Source organism: Pristiophorus japonicus, unplaced genomic scaffold (assembly GCF_044704955.1).
Source record: "Pristiophorus japonicus isolate sPriJap1 unplaced genomic scaffold, sPriJap1.hap1 HAP1_SCAFFOLD_56, whole genome shotgun sequence".
Lineage (NCBI taxonomy): Eukaryota > Metazoa > Chordata > Chondrichthyes > Pristiophoridae > Pristiophorus > Pristiophorus japonicus.
Genome location: NW_027254467.1, coordinates 4441350 through 4461187, shown reverse-complemented (window position 1 = coordinate 4461187; position 19838 = coordinate 4441350). Strand labels below are relative to the sequence as shown.

The following is a 19838-nucleotide window of genomic DNA, read 5'->3' as shown; positions in this document are numbered from 1 at the left end:
GAAACATCCTCAAAAAATTCCAGAAGATTTGTCAAGCATGATTTCCCTTTCACAAATCCATGCTGACTTGGACCTATCATGTCACCATTTTCCAGATGCACTGCTATGACATCCTTAATAATTGATTCCATCATTTTACCCACTACTGAGGTCAGGCTGACCGGTCTATAATTCCCTGTTTTCTCTCTCCCTCCTTTTTTAAAAAGTGGGGTTACATTGGCTACCCTCCACTCCATAGGAACTGATCCAGAGTCAATGGAATGTTGGAAAATGACTGTCAATGCATCCGCTATTTCCAAGGCCACCTCCTTAAGTACTCTAGGATGCAGGCCATCAGGCCCTGGGGATTTATCTGCCTTCAATCCCATCAATTTCCCCAACACAATTTCCCGACTAATAAAGATTTCCCTCAGTTCCTCTTCCTTACTAGACCCTCTGACCCCTTTTATATCCGTAAGGTTGTTTGTATCCTCCTTAGTGAATACCGAACCAAAGTACTTGGTCAATTGATCCGCCATTTCTTTGTTCCCCGTTATGACTTCCCCTGATTCTGACTGCAGGGGACCTACATTTGTCTTCACCAACCTTTTTCTCTTTACATACCTATAGAAACTTTTGCAATCCGCCTTAATGTTCCCTGCAAGCTTCTTCTCGTACTCCATTTTCCCTGTCCTAATCAAACCCTTTGTCCTCCTCTGCTGAGTTCTAAATTTCTCCCAGTCCCCAGGTTCGCTGCTATTTCTGGCCAATTTGTATGCCACCTCCTTGGCTTTAATACTATCCCTGATTTCCCTAGATAGCCACGGTTGAGCCACCTTCCCCTTTTTATTTTTACGCCAGACAGGAATGTACAATTGTTGTACTTCATCCATGCGGTCTCTAAATGTCTGCCATTGCCCATCCACAGTCAACCCCCTAAGTATCATTCGCCAATCTATCCTAGCCAATTCTCGCCTCATACCTTCAAAGTTACCCTTCTTTAAGTTCTGGACCATGGTCTCTGAAATTACTGTTTCATTCTCCATCCTAATGCAGATTTCCACCATATTATGGTCACTCTTCCCCAAGGGGCCTCGCACAATGAGATTGCTAATTAATCCTCTCTCATTACACAACACCCAGTCTAAGATGGCCTCCCCCCTAGTTGGTTCCTCAACATATTGGTCTAGAAAACCATCCCTTATGCACTCCAGGAAATCCTCCTCCACCGTATTGCTTCCAGTTTGGCTAGCCCAATCTATGTGCATATTAAAGTCACCCATTATAACTGCTACACCTTTATTGCATGCACCCCTAATTTCCTGTTTGATGCCCTCCCCAACATCCCTATTACTGTTTGGAGGTCTGTACACAACTTGCCATGAGATTCTTTGAGCAAACAGCCTTCTTTCACTTCAGCTGAGTGACTGGAAGAGATGGTTGGTTTCTCCGCAGAATCACAGCAAAGAATATAAAATTTCACGTAGCGAGCTAAGTTGACCGCGGCAGGACTCGAACCTGCAATCTTCTGATAACTTTGCGGTTGTAATCGAAGTCAGACACCTTATCCATTAGGCCACGCGGCCGCTCCCAGCACTAATCATTGTGTTGTTGTGTATATTGCGAGCAAATTCGGGGCAACTGCAATATCAAGGAGTGGATTTAGGAAAAGATGAGCATATTTCGAGTGAATAAACAGATGCACTGCGATCTGTGTGCGCACCGGCGCAGGCAACCCCAATGTAAATTGGAACACTATAGTTTAACAATTCGGTCATTGCAGCTGAAATCATACTCCTTCTCAAACAATACAGGATGACGCGGGTTTATGAGAAAATCCGTTTTAAAGGGAAAGATTATGAACCGGACCTGACAAACAGCCCATTTAAACAGACACAGAATGATCCGGGATTGCAAGGACATCCCTTTTACCCAGATGCAGAATGACCCTTGACTGACAGCAGTTCCCTTTTAAAAGAATAAAGTGAGATTTCGCTCATCCCTGAAGGCAATTGTGCAATGGGGCTCAGGACCACGCGGCGCAGAGACTGTTCTTGAAGCCACAGGTGATAGACAGGCAGGAAGGAGGGAGGGAGGGACGTAAAACCAGCCCAGTCCGAAATATATAAATATTTAACATTTTAAGAAAATAAATGCATTTAAATTGTATTTAAAAAAATTTAATTTGAGTTGTTTTAATGAAATAAATAATTGATTCATAATCTATGTATTTTTTTATTGAACGAAGGCTGTGTAACTATAAGAATTCCATTGGGAAATGAGAGGTGCAGTCAATAACTACCCAAACACAGTAAGCCCATGGTGGAAGACAAGCCATGAGGGAAGACGTGGGCTACAAGGGCGATCTTTTAAAGTCGAGTGTGTCTTTCCGCTGGATCTGACAGCAGCTGCTTGTGCTGTGAAAGAGGTCAAATGTAAGAGAGCGCAGCGCAGGCAGAACAGAAAAAGAATATTTATTTTGGAAGTTAAAAATTTGGGATTATATATAAATATACACATATATATATACATGTATAAACAAAGTCAGTCAGTCAGTCATGTCTTGTATTGGTTTGATTTGATTTGAATTTGCAAAAAAGGATGGAGGATGTCATCATGTCACACAGCCCACACGCAAGCCCTGCCTAAAATCGCTATATTTCTAACTTGTGTCATTTCCCTTCTTTCAGATGTGGAATAGCAAAATCCCACAGCAGATTCTTCTACCGTCAGAGAGTCCACGAAGGAGTGTTCAATCAAATCAGTACGGTTTCAAGTTGCATGTAATGCATTTTTCTCACATGACAGTAAGATCGCACAGCACGTTTGCACACTCTCTAGCTTACACAAAAACACAAACAAACTAAAATTCGTTAACCTCCAAAGGCAGGTTTTGAAATTGGAAATTGGAAATCTGGGAGAGACAGCACATCCCTTTTAAACAGACACAGAATGATGAGGGTCTGATAGCACACCATTTTAAAGAGACAGAGAATGATCTTGGACTGACAGCAAATCCCCTTAAAAGGGACACTGAAATAGAATGAATAAAAACAGATAAATATGTAAAACTCGGCACGTCGTGCAGATTTTGTGGAGGAAGAATCCGGTTTCACGTTCTGTCGGATAATCATTCCGATATTTCAGGAAAAAGTTAAAGATTACAGATGTTTTCAACAAAAATAGCGCCTGGAAAAAATACGCAGCGAGAAAGGTCAAATGCGAACGTCTGTGATACAGCGGAACGCAGGAGTGATTAAATAATACATGGCATAATGGAGAAAGGCAAAGTGGGTGGTAATCGGGCAATAACGTAACAAAGGATGGTCCAGAGGAGGTGTTAGTGGGAATAGCAGAACCATTACCAGACAATGGGAGCGGTGCTTATCATCCGATACGTTGAACCTAATGTTGAGGCCAGAAGACGAGAACATGCCTACAATATAGGGTATCACCGCCTTTTAATCAGACCAGGCAGCTTTGCCAACCCGGATTGATTTCCTGTCCGCTTTGAATTCGGCAGCCAAGGCACGAATTCAAAAGGCAGCTTCTCTCAGCTTTTCAGCTCCAGAGAAACAGGACGCACTCATATTCAGGGCAGAGGTGGAGATTGACGCTGAATGTATGCTTATCCCAATTGAGGTGAACTTATGCGCACAGACAGGAAGATATACTGATCAAGGATCGGCCGGAACCAAACAAGGCTTTAGGTTATCCAACGAGTCACAGAGCCGAGTACCTCTGAGATATTTTAACTTTACTCAGTTTGGCGGGTTTCACTTTGCTCTGGGATTTGGATGCTAAGGGAACATCGGCGTAAAATCACACGTTTTAACGTGAAATACGTCTGTTTTCTCACATGTCGAGCGGCTGTCAGAAGCGGAACTTTGAGTAAAACATGGCGGGGCTCGTCCGGGATTTGGCCCGTGATCTCTCGCATTTCAAATGTGATCATTCCGAAGGGAGAAACATAACCGTGGACCAACGAGCCGCCGACAGTGAAAAGCGCAGCTCTCAGATTCTGACGGTGGTGAGAAATGATATTATGGCACATCGTGCATGTGCTGTCTCTCAGATACCTATCTAATTAGTGCCCCTCGCCATTGTACTGCAACTGTTCTCCTTTTGACGAATATATTATTAATTTGAGACATGACATGAGGAAAGAACAGCATCCCTGTAAGTAAAAGGGGAATTTGGCGATGAGGTGAAATGTGAATGTCAAAAAATGGTTAAGCTGCAAGCCAACGACGACGAGAATGGGATTCGAACCCATGCGTGCAGAGCACAATGGATTAGCAGTCCATCGCCTTAACCTCTCGGCCACCTCGTCTCTGCTATAAGACACGGTCAGCCATTCAATCTCCTGCTTTAGGTATCCAAACAGAAATAATGTGCAAGAAAGTCCACTTCACAGCTTGCTCTGCCCGTGCATGCAGATCAACAATGATGAAAACTTGCCATGAGATTCTTTGAGCAAACAGCCTTCTTTCACTTCAGCTGAGTGACTGGAAGAGATGGTTGGTTTCTCCGCAGAATCACAGCAAAGAATATAAAATTTCACGTAGCGAGCTAAGTTGACCGCGGCAGGACTCGAACCTGCAATCTTCTGATAACTTTGCGGTTGTAATCGAAGTCAGACGCCTTATCCATTAGGCCACGCGGCCGCTCCAAGCACTAATCATTGTGTTGTTGTGTATATTGCGAGCAAATTCGGGGCAACTGCAATATCAAGGAGTGGATTTAGGAAAAGATGAGCATATTTCGAGTGAATGAACAGATGCACTGCGATCTGTGTGCGCACCGGCGCAGGCAACCCCAATGTAAATTGGAACACTATAGTTTAACAATTCGGTCATTGCAGCTGAAATCATACTCCTTCTCAAACAATACAGGATGACGCGGGTTTATGAGAAAATCCGTTTTAAAGGGAAAGATTATGAACCGGACCTGACAAACAGCCCATTTAAACAGACACAGAATGATCCGGGATTGCAAGGACATCCCTTTTACCCAGATGCAGAATGACCCTTGACTGACAGCAGTTCCCTTTTAAAAGAATAAAGTGAGATTTCGCTCATCCCTGAAGGCAATTGTGCAATGGGGCTCAGGACCACGCGGCGCAGAGACTGTTCTTGAAGCCACAGGTGATAGACAGGCAGGAAGGAGGGAGGGAGGGACGTAAAACCAGCCCAGTCTGAAATATATAAATATTTAACATTTTAAGAAAATAAATGCATTTAAATTGCATTTAAAAAAAATTTAATTTGAGTTGTTTTAATGAAATAAATAATTGATTCATAATCTATGTATTTTTTTATTGAACGAAGGCTGTGTAACTGTAAGAATTCCATTGGGAAATGAGAGGTGCAGTCAATAACTACCCAAACACAGTAAGCCCATGGTGGAAGACAAGCCATGAGGGAAGACGTGGGCTACAAGGGCGATCTTTTAAAGTCGAGTGTGTCTTTCCGCTGGATCTGACAGCAGCTGCTTGTGCTGTGAAAGAGGTCAAATGTAAGAGAGCGCAGCGCAGGCAGAACAGAAAAAGCATATTTATTTTGGAAGTTAAAAATTTGGGATTATATATAAATATACACATATATATATACATGTATAAACAAAGTCAGTCAGTCAGTCATGTCTTGTATTGGTTTGATTTGATTTGAATTTGCAAAAAAGGATGTAGGATGTCGTCATGTCACACAGCCCACACGCAAGCCCTGCCTAAAATCGCTATATTTCTAACTTGTGTCATTTCCCTTCTTTCAGATGTGGAATAGCAAAATCCCACAGCAGATTCTTCTACCGTCAGAGAATCCACGAAGGAGTGTTCAATCAAATCAGTACGGTTTCAAGTTGCATGTAATGCATTTTTCTCACATGACAGTAAGATCGCACAGCACGTTTGCACACTCTCTAGCTTACACAAAAACACAAACAAACTAAAATTCGTTAACCTCCAAAGGCAGGTTTTGAAATTGGAAATTGGAAATCTGGGAGAGACAGCACATCCCTTTTAAACAGACACAGAATGATGAGGGTCTGATAGCACACCATTTTAAAGAGACAGAGAATGATGTCGGACAGACAGCAAATCCCCTTAAAAGGGACACTGAAATAGAATGAATAAAAACAGATAAATATGTAAAACTCGGCACGTCGTGCAGATTTTGTGGAGGAAGAATCCGGTTTCACGTTCTGTCGGATAATCATTCCGATATTTCAGGAAAAAGTTAAAGATTACAGATGTTTTCAACAAAAATAGCGCCTGGAAAAAATACGCAGCGAGAAAGGTCAAATGGGAACGTCTGTGATACAGCGGAACGCAGGAGTGATTAAATAATACATGGCATAATGGAGAAAGGCAAAGTGGGTGGTAATCGGGCAATAACGTAACAAAGGATGGTCCAGAGGAGGTGTTAGTGGGAATAGCAGAACCATTACCAGACAATGGGAGCGGTGCTTATCATCCGATACGTTGAACCTAATGTTGAGGCCAGAAGACGAGAACATGCCTACAATATAGGGTATCACCGCCTTTTAATCAGACCAGGCAGCTTTGCCAACCCGGATTGATTTCCTGTCCGCTTTGAATTCGGCAGCCAAGGCACGAATTCAAAAGGCAGCTTCTCTCAGCTTTTCAGCTCTAGAGAAACATAACGCACTCATATTCAGGGCAGAGGTGGAGATTGACGCTGAATCTATGCTTATCCCAATTGACGTGAACTTATGCGCACAGACAGGAAGATATACTGATCAAGTATCGGCCGGAACCAAACAAGGCTTTAGGTTATCCAACGAGTCACAGAGCCGAGTACCTCTGAGATATTTTAACTTTACTCAGTTTGGCGGGTTTCACTTTGCTCTGGGATTTGGATGCTAAGGGAACATCGGCGTAAAATCACACGTTTTAACGTGAAATACGTCTGTTTTCTCACATGTCGAGCGGCTGTCAGAAGCGGAACTTTGAGTAAAACATGGCGGGGCTCGTCCGGGATTTGGCCCGTGATCTCTCGCATTTCAAATGTGATCATTCCGAAGGGAGAAACATAACCGTGGACCAACGAGCCGCCGACAGTGAAAAGCGCAGCTCTCAGATTCTGACGGTGGTGAGAAATGATATTATGGCCCATCGTGCATGTGCTGTCTCTCAGATACCTATCTAATTAGTGCCCCTCGCCATTGTACTGCAACTGTTCTCCTTTTGACGAATATATTATTAATTTGAGACATGACATGAGGAAAGAACAGCATCCCTGTAAGTAAAAGGGGAATTTGGCGATGAGGTGAAATGTGAATGTCAAAAAATGGTTAAGCTGCAAGCCAACAACGACGAGAATGGGATTCGAACCCATGCGTGCAGAGCACAATGGATTAGCAGTCCATCGCCTTAACCTCTCGGCCACCTCGTCTCTGCTATAAGACACCGTCAGCCATTCAATCTCCTGCTTTAGGTATCCAAACAGAAATAATGTGCAAGAAAGTCCACTTCACAGCTTGCTCTGCCCGTGCATGCAGATCAACAATGATGAAAACTTGCCTTGAGATTCTTTGAGCAAACAGCCTTCTTTCACTTCAGCTGAGTGACTGGAAGAGATGGTTGGTTTCTCCGCAGAATCACAGCAAAGAATATAAAATTTCACGTAGCGAGCTAAGTTGACCGCGGCAGGACTCGAACCTGCAATCTTCTGATAACTTTGCGGTTGTAATCGAAGTCAGACGCCTTATCCATTAGGCCACGCGGCCGCTCCAAGCACTAATCATTGTGTTGTTGTGTATATTGCGAGCAAATTCGGGGCAACTGCAATATCAAGGAGTGGATTTAGGAAAAGATGAGCATATTTCGAGTGAATGAACAGATGCACTGCGATCTGTGTGCGCACCGGCGCAGGCAACCCCAATGTAAATTGGAACACTATAGTTTAACAATTCGGTCATTGCAGCTGAAATCATACTCCTTCTCAAACAATACAGGATGACGCGGGTTTATGAGAAAATCCGTTTTAAAGGGAAAGATTATGAACCGGACCTGACAAACAGCCCATTTAAACAGACACAGAATGATCCGGGATTGCAAGGACATCCCTTTTACCCAGATGCAGAATGACCCTTGACTGACAGCAGTTCCCTTTTAAAAGAATAAAGTGAGATTTCGCTCATCCCTGAAGGCAATTGTGCAATGGGGCTCAGGACCACGCGGCGCAGAGACTGTTCCTGAAGCCACAGGTGATAGACAGGCAGGAAGGAGGGAGGGAGGGACGTAAAACCAGCCCAGTCTGAAATATACAAATATTTAACATTTTAAGAAAATAAATGCATTTAAATTGTATTTAAAAAAAATTTAATTTGAGTTGTTTTAATGAAATAAATAATTGATTCATAATCTATGTATTTTTTTTATTGAACGAAGGCTGTGTAACTGTAAGAATTCCATTGGGAAATGAGAGGTGCAGTCAATAACTACCCAAACACAGTAAGCCCATGGTGGAAGACAAGCCATGAGGGAAGATGTGGGCTACAAGGGCGATCTTTTAAAGTCGAGTGTGTCTTTCCGCTGGATCTGACAGCAGCTGCTTGTGCTGTGAAAGAGGTCAAATGTCAGAGAGCGCAGCGCAGGCAGAACAGAAAAAGCATATTTATTTTGGAAGTTAAAAATTTGGGATTATATATAAATATACACATATATATATACATGTATAAACAAAGTCAGTCAGTCAGTCATGTCTTGTATTGGTTTGATTTGATTTGAATTTGCAAAAAAGGATGGAGGATGTCGTCATGTCACACAGCCCACACGCAAGCCCTGCCTAAAATCGCTATATTTCTAACTTGTGTCATTTCCCTTCTTTCAGATGTGGAATAGCAAAATCCCACAGCAGATTCTTCTACCGTCAGAGAGTCCACGAAGGAGTGTTCAATCAAATCAGTACGGTTTCAAGTTGCATGTAATGCATTTTTCTCACATGACAGTAAGATCGCACAGCACGTTTGCACACTCTCTAGCTTACACAAAAACACAAACAAACTAAAATTCGTTAACCTCCAAAGGCAGGTTTTGAAATTGGAAATTGGAAATCTGGGAGAGACAGCACATCCCTTTTAAACAGACACAGAATGATGAGGGTCTGATAGCACACCATTTTAAAGAGACAGAGAATGATCTCGGACTGACAGCAAATCCCCTTAAAAGGGACACTGAAATAGAATGAATAAAAACAGATAAATATGTAAAACTCGGCACGTCGTGCAGATTTTGTGGAGGAAGAATCCGGTTTCACTTTCTGTCGGATAATCATTCCGATATTTCAGGAAAAAGTTAAAGATTACAGATGTTTTCAACAAAAATAGCGCCTGGAAAAAATACGCAGCGAGAAAGGTCAAATGCGAACGTCTGTGATACAGCGGAACGCAGGAGTGATCAAATAATACATGGCATAATGGAGAAAGGCAAAGTGGGTGGTAATCGGGCAATAACGTAACAAAGGATGGTCCAGAGGAGGTGTTAGTGGGAATAGCAGAACCATTACCAGACAATGGGAGCGGTGCTTATCATCCGATACGTTGAACCTAATGTTGAGGCCAGAAGACGAGAACATGCCTACAATATAGGGTATCACCGCCTTTTAATCAGACCAGGCAGCTTTGCCAACCCGGATTGATTTCCTGTCCGCTTTGAATTCGGCAGCCAAGGCACGAATTCAAAAGGCAGCTTCTCTCAGCTTTTCAGCGCTAGAGAAACAGGACGCACTCATATTCAGGGCAGAGGTGGAGATTGACGCTGAATGTATGCTTATCCCAATTGAGGTGAACTTATGCGCACAGACAGGAAGATATACTGATCAAGTATCGGCCGGAACCAAACAAGGCTTTAGGTTATCCAACGAGTCACAGAGCCGAGTACCTCTGAGATATTTTAACTTTACTCAGTTTGGCGGGTTTCACTTTGCTCTGGGATTTGGATGCTAAGGGAACATCGGCGTAAAATCACACGTTTTAACGTGAAATACGTCTGTTTTCTCACATGTCGAGCGGCTGTCAGAAGCGGAACTTTGAGTAAAACATGGCGGGGCTCGTCCGGGATTTGGCCCGTGATCTCTCGCATTTCAAATGTGATCATTCCGAAGGGAGAAACATAACCGTGGACCAACGAGCCGCCGACAGTGAAAAGCGCAGCTCTCAGATTCTGACGGTGGTGAGAAATGATATTATGGCCCATCGTGCATGTGCTGTCTCTCAGATACCTATCTAATTAGTGCCCCTCGCCATTGTACTGCAACTGTTCTCCTTTTGACGAATATATTATTAATTTGAGACATGACATGAGGAAAGAACAGCATCCCTGTAAGTAAAAGGGGAATTTGGCGATGAGGTGAAATGTGAATGTCAAAAAATGGTTAAGCTGCAAGCCAACGACGACGAGAATGGGATTCGAACCCATGCGTGCAGAGCACAATGGATTAGCAGTCCATCGCCTTAACCTCTCGGCCACCTCGTCTCTGCTATAAGACACCGTCAGCCATTCAATCTCCTGCTTTAGGTATCCAAACAGAAATAATGTGCAAGAAAGTCCACTTCACAGCTTGCTCTGCCCGTGCATGCAGATCAACAATGATGTAAACTTGCCATGAGATTCTTTGAGCAAACAGCCTTCTTTCACTTCAGCTGAGTGACTGGAAGAGATGGTTGGTTTCTCCGCAGAATCACAGCAAAGAATATAAAATTTCACGTAGCGAGCTAAGTTGACCGCGGCAGGACTCGAACCTGCAATCTTCTGATAACTTTGCGGTTGTAATCGAAGTCAGACGCCTTATCCATTAGGCCACGCGGCCGCTCCAAGCACGAATCATTGTGTTGTTGTGTATATTGCGAGCAAATTCGTGGCAACTGCAACATCAAGGAGTGGATTTAGGAAAAGATGAGCATATTTCGAGTGAATGAACAGATGCACTGCGATCTGTGTGCGCACCGGCGCAGGCAACCCCAATGTAAATTGGAACACTATAGTTTAACAATTCGGTCATTGCAGCTGAAATCATACTCCTTCTCAAACAATACAGGATGACGCGGGTTTATGAGAAAATCCGTTTTAAAGGGAAAGATTATGAACCGGACCTGACAAACAGCCCATTTAAACAGACACAGAATGATCCGGGATTGCAAGGACATCCCTTTTACCCAGATGCAGAATGACCCTTGACTGACAGCAGTTCCCTTTTAAAAGAATAAAGTGAGATTTCGCTCATCCCTGAAGGCAATTGTGCAATGGGGCTCAGGACCACGCGGCGCAGAGACTGTTCTTGAAGCCACAGGTGATAGACAGGCAGGAAGGAGGGAGGAAGGGACGTAAAACCAGCCCAGTCTGAAATATATAAATATTTAACATTTTAAGAAAATAAATGCATTTAAATTGTATTTAAAAAAAATTTAATTTGAGTTGTTTTAATGAAATAAATAATTGATTCATAATCTATGTATTTTTTTATTGAACGAAGGCTGTGTAACTGTAAGAATTCCATTGGGAAATGAGAGGTGCAGTCAATAACTACCCAAACACAGTAAGCCCATGGTGGAAGACAAGCCATGAGGGAAGACGTGGGCTACAAGGGCGATCTTTTAAAGTCGAGTGTGTCTTTCCGCTGGATCTGACAGCAGCTGCTTGTGCTGTGAAAGAGGTCAAATGTAAGAGAGCGCAGCGCAGGCAGAACAGAAAAAGCATATTTATTTTGGAAGTTAAAAATTTGGGATTATATATAAATATACACATATATATATACATGTATAAACAAAGTCAGTCAGTCAGTCATGTCTTGTATTGGTTTGATTTGATTTGAATTTGCAAAAAAGGATGTAGGATGTCGTCATGTCACACAGCCCACACGCAAGCCCTGCCTAAAATCGCTATATTTCTAACTTGTGTCATTTCCCTTCTTTCAGATGTGGAATAGCAAAATCCCACAGCAGATTCTTCTACCGTCAGAGAGTCCAGGAAGGAGTGTTCAATCAAATCAGTACGGTTTCAAGTTGCATGTAATGCATTTTTCTCACATGACAGTAAGATCGCACAGCACGTTTGCACACTCTCTAGCTTACACAAAAACACAAACAAACTAAAATTCGTTAACCTCCAAAGGCAGGTTTTGAAATTGGAAATTGGAAATCTGGGAGAGACAGCACATCCCTTTTAAACAGACACAGAATGATGAGGGTCTGATAGCACACCATTTTAAAGAGACAGAGAATGATCTCGGACAGACAGCAAATCCCCTTAAAAGGGACACTGAAATAGAATGAATAAAAACAGATAAATATGTAAAACTCGGCACGTCGTGCAGATTTTGTGGAGGAAGAATCCGGTTTCACGTTCTGTCGGATAATCATTCCGATATTTCAGGAAAAAGTTAAAGATTACAGATGTTTTCAACAAAAATAGCGCCTGGAAAAAATACGCAGCGAGAAAGGTCAAATGGGAACGTCTGTGATACAGCGGAACGCAGGAGTGATTAAATAATACATGGCATAATGGAGAAAGGCAAAGTGGGTGGTAATCGGGCAATAACGTAACAAAGGATGGTCCAGAGGAGGTGTTAGTGGGAATAGCAGAACCATTACGAGACAATGGGAGCGGTGCTTATCATCCGATACGTTGAACCCAATGTTGAGGCCAGAAGACGAGAACATGCCTACAATATAGGGTATCACCGCCTTTTAATCAGACCAGGCAGCTTTGCCAACCCGGATTGATTTCCTGTCCGCTTTGAATTCGGCAGCCAAGGCACGAATTCAAAAGGCAGCTTCTCTCAGCTTTTCAGCTCTAGAGAAACAGGACGCACTCATATTCAGGGCAGAGGTGGAGATTGACGCTGAATGTATGCTTATCCCAATTGAGGTGAACTTGTGCGCACAGACAGGAAGATATACTGATCAAGTATCGGCCGGAACCAAACAAGGCTTTAGGTTATCCAACGAGTCACAGAGCCGAGTACCTCTGAGATATTTTAACTTTACTCAGTTTGGCGGGTTTCACTTTGCTCTGGGATTTGGATGCTAAGGGAACATCGGCGTAAAATCACACGTTTTAACGTGAAATACGTCTGTTTTCTCACATGTCGAGCGGCTGTCAGAAGCGGAACTTTGAGTAAAACATGGCGGGGCTCGTCCGGGATTTGGCCCGTGATCTCTCGCATTTCAAATGTGATCATTCCGAAGGGAGAAACATAACCGTGGACCAACGAGCCGCCGACAGTGAAAAGCGCAGCTCTCAGATTCTGACGGTGGTGAGAAATGATATTATGGCCCATCGTGCATGTGCTGTCTCTCAGATACCTATCTAATTAGTGCCCCTCGCCATTGTACTGCAACTGTTCTCCTTTTGACGAATATATTATTAATTTGAGACATGACATGAGGAAAGAACAGCATCCCTGTAAGTAAAAGGGGAATTTGGCGATGAGGTGAAATGTGAATGTCAAAAAATGGTTAAGCTGCAAGCCAACGACGACGAGAATGGGATTCGAACCCATGCGTGCAGAGCACAATGGATTAGCAGTCCATCGCCTTAACCTCTCGGCCACCTCGTCTCTGCTATAAGACACCGTCAGCCATTCAATCTCCTGCTTTAGGTATCCAAACAGAAATAATGTGCAAGAAAGTCCACTTCACAGCTTGCTCTGCCCGTGCATGAGATCAACAATGATGAAAACTTGCCATGAGATTCTTTGAGCAAACAGCCTTCTTTCACTTCAGCTGAGTGACTGGAAGAGATGGTTGGTTTCTCCGCAGAATCACAGCAAAGAATATAAAATTTCACGTAGCGAGCTAAGTTGACCGCGGCAGGACTCTAACCTGCAATCTTCTGATAACTTTGCGGTTGTAATCGAAGTCAGACGCCTTATCCATTAGGCTACGCGGCCGCTCCCTGCACTAATCATTGTGTTGTTGTGTATATTGCGAGCAAATTCGGGGCAACTGCAATATCAAGGAGTGGATTTAGGAAAAGATGAGCATATTTCGAGTGAATGAACAGATGCACTGCGATCTGTGTGCGCACCGGCGCAGGCAACCCCAATGTAAATTGGAACACTATAGTTTAACAATTCGGTCATTGCAGCTGAAATCATACTCCTTCTCAAACAATACAGGATGACGCGGGTTTATGAGAAAATCCGTTTTAAAGGGAAAGATTATGAACCGGACCTGACAAACAGCCCATTTAAACAGACACAGAATGATCCGGGATTGCAAGGACATCCCTTTTACCCAGATGCAGAATGACCCTTGACTGACAGCAGTTCCCTTTTAAAAGAATAAAGTGAGATTTCGCTCATCCCTGAAGGCAATTGTGCAATGGGGCTCAGGACCACGCGGCGCAGAGACTGTTCTTGAAGCCACAGGTGATAGACAGGCAGGAAGGAGGGAGGGAGGGACGTAAAACCAGCCCAGTCTGAAATATATAAATATTTAACATTTTAAGAAAATAAATGCATTTAAATTGTATTTAAAAAAAATTTAATTTGAGTTGTTTTAATGAAATAAATAATTGATTCATAATCTATGTATTTTTTTATTGAACGAAGGCTGTGTAACTGTAAGAATTCCATTGGGAAATGAGAGGTGCAGTCAATAACTACCCAAACACAGTAAGCCCATGGTGGAAGACAAGCCATGAGGGAAGACGTGGGCTACAAGGGCGATCTTTTAAAGTCGAGTGTGTCTTTCCGCTGGATCTGACAGCAGCTGCTTGTGCTGTGAAAGAGGTCAAATGTAAGAGAGCGCAGCGCAGGCAGAACAGAAAAAGCATATTTATTTTGGAAGTTAAAAATTTGGGATTATATATAAATATACACATATATATATACATGTATAAACAAAGTCAGTCAGTCAGTCATGTCTTGTATTGGTTTGATTTGATTTGAATTTGCAAAAAAGGATGTAGGATGTCGTCATGTCACACAGCCCACACGCAAGCCCTGCCTAAAATCGCTATATTTCTAACTTGTGTCATTTCCCTTCTTTCAGATGTGGAATAGCAAAATCCCACAGCAGATTCTTCTACCGTCAGAGAGTCCAGGAAGGAGTGTTCAATCAAATCAGTACGGTTTCAAGTTGCATGTAATGCATTTTTCTCACATGACAGTAAGATCGCACAGCACGTTTGCACACTCTCTAGCTTACACAAAAACACAAACAAACTAAAATTCGTTAACCTCCAAAGGCAGGTTTTGAAATTGGAAATTGGAAATCTGGGAGAGACAGCACATCCCTTTTAAACAGACACAGAATGATGAGGGTCTGATAGCACACCATTTTAAAGAGACAGAGAATGATCTCGGACAGACAGCAAATCCCCTTAAAAGGGACACTGAAATAGAATGAATAAAAACAGATAAATATGTAAAACTCGGCACGTCGTGCAGATTTTGTGGAGGAAGAATCCGGTTTCACGTTCTGTCGGATAATCATTCCGATATTTCAGGAAAAAGTTAAAGATTACAGATGTTTTCAACAAAAATAGCGCCTGGAAAAAATACGCAGCGAGAAAGGTCAAATGGGAACGTCTGTGATACAGCGGAACGCAGGAGTGATTAAATAATACATGGCATAATGGAGAAAGGCAAAGTGGGTGGTAATCGGGCAATAACGTAACAAAGGATGGTCCAGAGGAGGTGTTAGTGGGAATAGCAGAACCATTACGAGACAATGGGAGCGGTGCTTATCATCCGATACGTTGAACCTAATGTTGAGGCCAGAAGACGAGAACATGCCTACAATATAGGGTATCACCGCCTTTTAATCAGACCAGGCAGCTTTGCCAACCCGGATTGATTTCCTGTCCGCTTTGAATTCGGCAGCCAAGGCACGAATTCAAAAGGCAGCTTCTCTCAGCTTTTCAGCTCTAGAGAAACAGGACGCACTCATATTCAGGGCAGAGGTGGAGATTGACGCTGAATGTATGCTTATCCCAATTGAGGTGAACTTGTGCGCACAGACAGGAAGATATACTGATCAAGTATCGGCCGGAACCAAACAAGGCTTTAGGTTATCCAACGAGTCACAGAGCCGAGTACCTCTGAGATATTTTAACTTTACTCAGTTTGGCGGGTTTCACTTTGCTCTGGGATTTGGATGCTAAGGGAACATCGGCGTAAAATCACACGTTTTAACGTGAAATACGTCTGTTTTCTCACATGTCGAGCGGCTGTCAGAAGCGGAACTTTGAGTAAAACATGGCGGGGCTCGTCCGGGATTTGGCCCGTGATCTCTCGCATTTCAAATGTGATCATTCCGAAGGGAGAAACATAACCGTGGACCAACGAGCCGCCGACAGTGAAAAGCGCAGCTCTCAGATTCTGACGGTGGTGAGAAATGATATTATGGCCCATCGTGCATGTGCTGTCTCTCAGATACCTATCTAATTAGTGCCCCTCGCCATTGTACTGCAACTGTTCTCCTTTTGACGAATATATTATTAATTTGAGACATGACATGAGGAAAGAACAGCATCCCTGTAAGTAAAAGGGGAATTTGGCGATGAGGTGAAATGTGAATGTCAAAAAATGGTTAAGCTGCAAGCCAACGACGACGAGAATGGGATTCGAACCCATGCGTGCAGAGCACAATGGATTAGCAGTCCATCGCCTTAACCTCTCGGCCACCTCGTCTCTGCTATAAGACACCGTCAGCCATTCAATCTCCTGCTTTAGGTATCCAAACAGAAATAATGTGCAAGAAAGTCCACTTCACAGCTTGCTCTGCCCGTGCATGCAGATCAACAATGATGAAAACTTGCCATGAGATTCTTTGAGCAAACAGCCTTCTTTCACTTCAGCTGAGTGACTGGAAGAGATGGTTGGTTTCTCCGCAGAATCACAGCAAAGAATATAAAATTTCACGTAGCGAGCTAAGTTGACCGCGGCAGGACTCTAACCTGCAATCTTCTGATAACTTTGCGGTTGTAATCGAAGTCAGACGCCTTATCCATTAGGCTACGCGGCCGCTCCCTGCACTAATCATTGTGTTGTTGTGTATATTGCGAGCAAATTCGGGGCAACTGCAATATCAAGGAGTGGATTTAGGAAAAGATGAGCATATTTCGAGTGAATGAACAGATGCACTGCGATCTGTGTGCGCACCGGCGCAGGCAACCCCAATGTAAATTGGAACACTATAGTTTAACAATTCGGTCATTGCAGCTGAAATCATACTCCTTCTCAAACAATACAGGATGACGCGGGTTTATGAGAAAATCCGTTTTAAAGGGAAAGATTATGAACCGGACCTGACAAACAGCCCATTTAAACAGACACAGAATGATCCGGGATTGCAAGGACATCCCTTTTACCCAGATGCAGAATGACCCTTGACTGACAGCAGTTCCCTTTTAAAAGAATAAAGTGAGATTTCGCTCATCCCTGAAGGCAATTGTGCAATGGGGCTCAGGACCACGCGGCGCAGAGACTGTTCTTGAAGCCACAGGTGATAGACAGGCAGGAAGGAGGGAGGAAGGGACGTAAAACCAGCCCAGTCTGAAATATATAAATATTTAACATTTTAAGAAAATAAATGCATTTAAATTGTATTTAAAAAAAATTTAATTTGAGTTGTTTTAATGAAATAAATAATTGATTCATAATCTATGTATTTTTTTATTGAACGAAGGCTGTGTAACTGTAAGAATTCCATTGGGAAATGAGAGGTGCAGTCAATAACTACCCAAACACAGTAAGCCCATGGTGGCAGACAAGCCATGAGGGAAGACGTGGGCTACAAGGGCGATCTTTTAAAGTCGAGTGTGTCTTTCCGCTGGATCTGACAGCAGCTGCTTGTGCTGTGAAAGAGGTCAAATGTAAGAGAGCGCAGCGCAGGCAGAACAGAAAAAGCATATTTATTTTGGAAGTTAAAAATTTGGGATTATATATAAATATACACATATATATATACATGTATAAACAAAGTCAGTCAGTCAGTCATGTCTTGTATTGGTTTGATTTGATTTGAATTTGCAAAAAAGGATGTAGGATGTCGTCATGTCACACAGCCCACACGCAAGCCCTGCCTAAAATCGCTATATTTCTAACTTGTGTCATTTCCCTTCTTTCAGATGTGGAATAGCAAAATCCCACAGCAGATTCTTCTACCGTCAGAGAGTCCAGGAAGGAGTGTTCAATCAAATCAGTACGGTTTCAAGTTGCATGTAATGCATTTTTCTCACATGACAGTAAGATCGCACAGCACGTTTGCACACTCTCTAGCTTACACAAAAACACAAACAAACTAAAATTCGTTAACCTCCAAAGGCAGGTTTTGAAATTGGAAATTGGAAATCTGGGAGAGACAGCACATCCCTTTTAAACAGACACAGAATGATGAGGGTCTGATAGCACACCATTTTAAAGAGACAGAGAATGATCTCGGACAGACAGCAAATCCCCTTAAAAGGGACACTGAAATAGAATGAATAAAAACAGATAAATATGTAAAACTCGGCACGTCGTGCAGATTTTGTGGAGGAAGAATCCGGTTTCACGTTCTGTCGGATAATCATTCCGATATTTCAGGAAAAAGTTAAAGATTACAGATGTTTTCAACAAAAATAGCGCCTGGAAAAAATACGCAGCGAGAAAGGTCAAATGGGAACGTCTGTGATACAGCGGAACGCAGGAGTGATTAAATAATACATGGCATAATGGAGAAAGGCAAAGTGGGTGGTAATCGGGCAATAACGTAACAAAGGATGGTCCAGAGGAGGTGTTAGTGGGAATAGCAGAACCATTACGAGACAATGGGAGCGGTGCTTATCATCCGATACGTTGAACCTAATGTTGAGGCCAGAAGACGAGAACATGCCTACAATATAGGGTATCACCGCCTTTTAATCAGACCAGGCAGCTTTGCCAACCCGGATTGATTTCCTGTCCGCTTTGAATTCGGCAGCCAAGGCACGAATTCAAAAGGCAGCTTCTCTCAGCTTTTCAGCTCTAGAGAAACAGGACGCACTCATATTCAGGGCAGAGGTGGAGATTGACGCTGAATGTATGCTTATCCCAATTGAGGTGAACTTGTGCGCACAGACAGGAAGATATACTGATCAAGTATCGGCCGGAACCAAACAAGGCTTTAGGTTATCCAACGAGTCACAGAGCCGAGTACCTCTGAGATATTTTAACTTTACTCAGTTTGGCGGGTTTCACTTTGCTCTGGGATTTGGATGCTAAGGGAACATCGGCGTAAAATCACACGTTTTAACGTGAAATACGTCTGTTTTCTCACATGTCGAGCGGCTGTCAGAAGCGGAACTTTGAGTAAAACATGGCGGGGCTCGTCCGGGATTTGGCCCGTGATCTCTCGCATTTCAAATGTGATCATTCCGAAGGGAGAAACATAACCGTGGACCAACGAGCCGCCGACAGTGAAAAGCGCAGCTCTCAGATTCTGACGGTGGTGAGAAATGATATTATGGCCCATCGTGCATGTGCTGTCTCTCAGATACCTATCTAATTAGTGCCCCTCGCCATTGTACTGCAACTGTTCTCCTTTTGACGAATATATTATTAATTTGAGACATGACATGAGGAAAGAACAGCATCCCTGTAAGTAAAAGGGGAATTTGGCGATGAGGTGAAATGTGAATGTCAAAAAATGGTTCAGCTGCAAGCCAACGACGACGAGAATGGGTTTCGAACCCATGCGTGCAGAGCACAATGGATTAGCAGTTCATCGCCTTAACCTCTCGGCCACCTCGTCTCTGCTATAAGACACCGTCAGCCATTCAATCTCCTGCTTTAGGTATCCAAACAGAAATAATGTGCAAGAAAGTCCACTTCACAGCTTGCTCTGCCCGTGCATGCAGATCAACAATG

The 19838-nt window shown here is 43.1% G+C and overlaps 12 non-coding genes across 12 annotated transcripts; all 12 read right to left on the bottom strand.

Annotated features, from left to right (window-relative positions):
- Window positions 1-1476: 1476 nt before the first annotated feature.
- On the bottom strand, window positions 1477-1565 carry trnar-ucg (transfer RNA arginine (anticodon UCG)). Its single transcript is given in 2 exon segments — window positions 1477-1512; window positions 1529-1565. It is a non-coding gene; the product is annotated as a tRNA-Arg (tRNA).
- A 2665-nt stretch (window positions 1566-4230) lies between these two features.
- On the bottom strand, window positions 4231-4312 carry trnas-gcu (transfer RNA serine (anticodon GCU)). Its single transcript has one exon. It is a non-coding gene; the product is annotated as a tRNA-Ser (tRNA).
- Window positions 4313-4557: 245 nt separating this feature from the next.
- trnar-ucg (transfer RNA arginine (anticodon UCG)) lies at window positions 4558-4646 on the bottom strand. The gene is given in 2 exon segments: window positions 4558-4593; window positions 4610-4646. It is a non-coding gene; the product is annotated as a tRNA-Arg (tRNA).
- Window positions 4647-7312: 2666 nt separating this feature from the next.
- On the bottom strand, window positions 7313-7394 carry trnas-gcu (transfer RNA serine (anticodon GCU)). The gene has a single exon. It is a non-coding gene; the product is annotated as a tRNA-Ser (tRNA).
- Window positions 7395-7639: 245 nt separating this feature from the next.
- trnar-ucg (transfer RNA arginine (anticodon UCG)) lies at window positions 7640-7728 on the bottom strand. The gene is given in 2 exon segments: window positions 7640-7675; window positions 7692-7728. It is a non-coding gene; the product is annotated as a tRNA-Arg (tRNA).
- Window positions 7729-10395: 2667 nt separating this feature from the next.
- On the bottom strand, window positions 10396-10477 carry trnas-gcu (transfer RNA serine (anticodon GCU)). The gene has a single exon. It is a non-coding gene; the product is annotated as a tRNA-Ser (tRNA).
- A 245-nt stretch (window positions 10478-10722) lies between these two features.
- Window positions 10723-10811, bottom strand: trnar-ucg (transfer RNA arginine (anticodon UCG)). The gene is given in 2 exon segments: window positions 10723-10758; window positions 10775-10811. It is a non-coding gene; the product is annotated as a tRNA-Arg (tRNA).
- Window positions 10812-13477: 2666 nt separating this feature from the next.
- trnas-gcu (transfer RNA serine (anticodon GCU)) lies at window positions 13478-13559 on the bottom strand. The gene has a single exon. It is a non-coding gene; the product is annotated as a tRNA-Ser (tRNA).
- Window positions 13560-13803: 244 nt separating this feature from the next.
- On the bottom strand, window positions 13804-13892 carry trnar-ucg (transfer RNA arginine (anticodon UCG)). The gene is given in 2 exon segments: window positions 13804-13839; window positions 13856-13892. It is a non-coding gene; the product is annotated as a tRNA-Arg (tRNA).
- A 2666-nt stretch (window positions 13893-16558) lies between these two features.
- trnas-gcu (transfer RNA serine (anticodon GCU)) lies at window positions 16559-16640 on the bottom strand. Its single transcript has one exon. It is a non-coding gene; the product is annotated as a tRNA-Ser (tRNA).
- A 245-nt stretch (window positions 16641-16885) lies between these two features.
- trnar-ucg (transfer RNA arginine (anticodon UCG)) lies at window positions 16886-16974 on the bottom strand. The gene is given in 2 exon segments: window positions 16886-16921; window positions 16938-16974. It is a non-coding gene; the product is annotated as a tRNA-Arg (tRNA).
- A 2666-nt stretch (window positions 16975-19640) lies between these two features.
- Window positions 19641-19722, bottom strand: trnas-gcu (transfer RNA serine (anticodon GCU)). Its single transcript has one exon. It is a non-coding gene; the product is annotated as a tRNA-Ser (tRNA).
- Window positions 19723-19838: the final 116 nt, after the last annotated feature.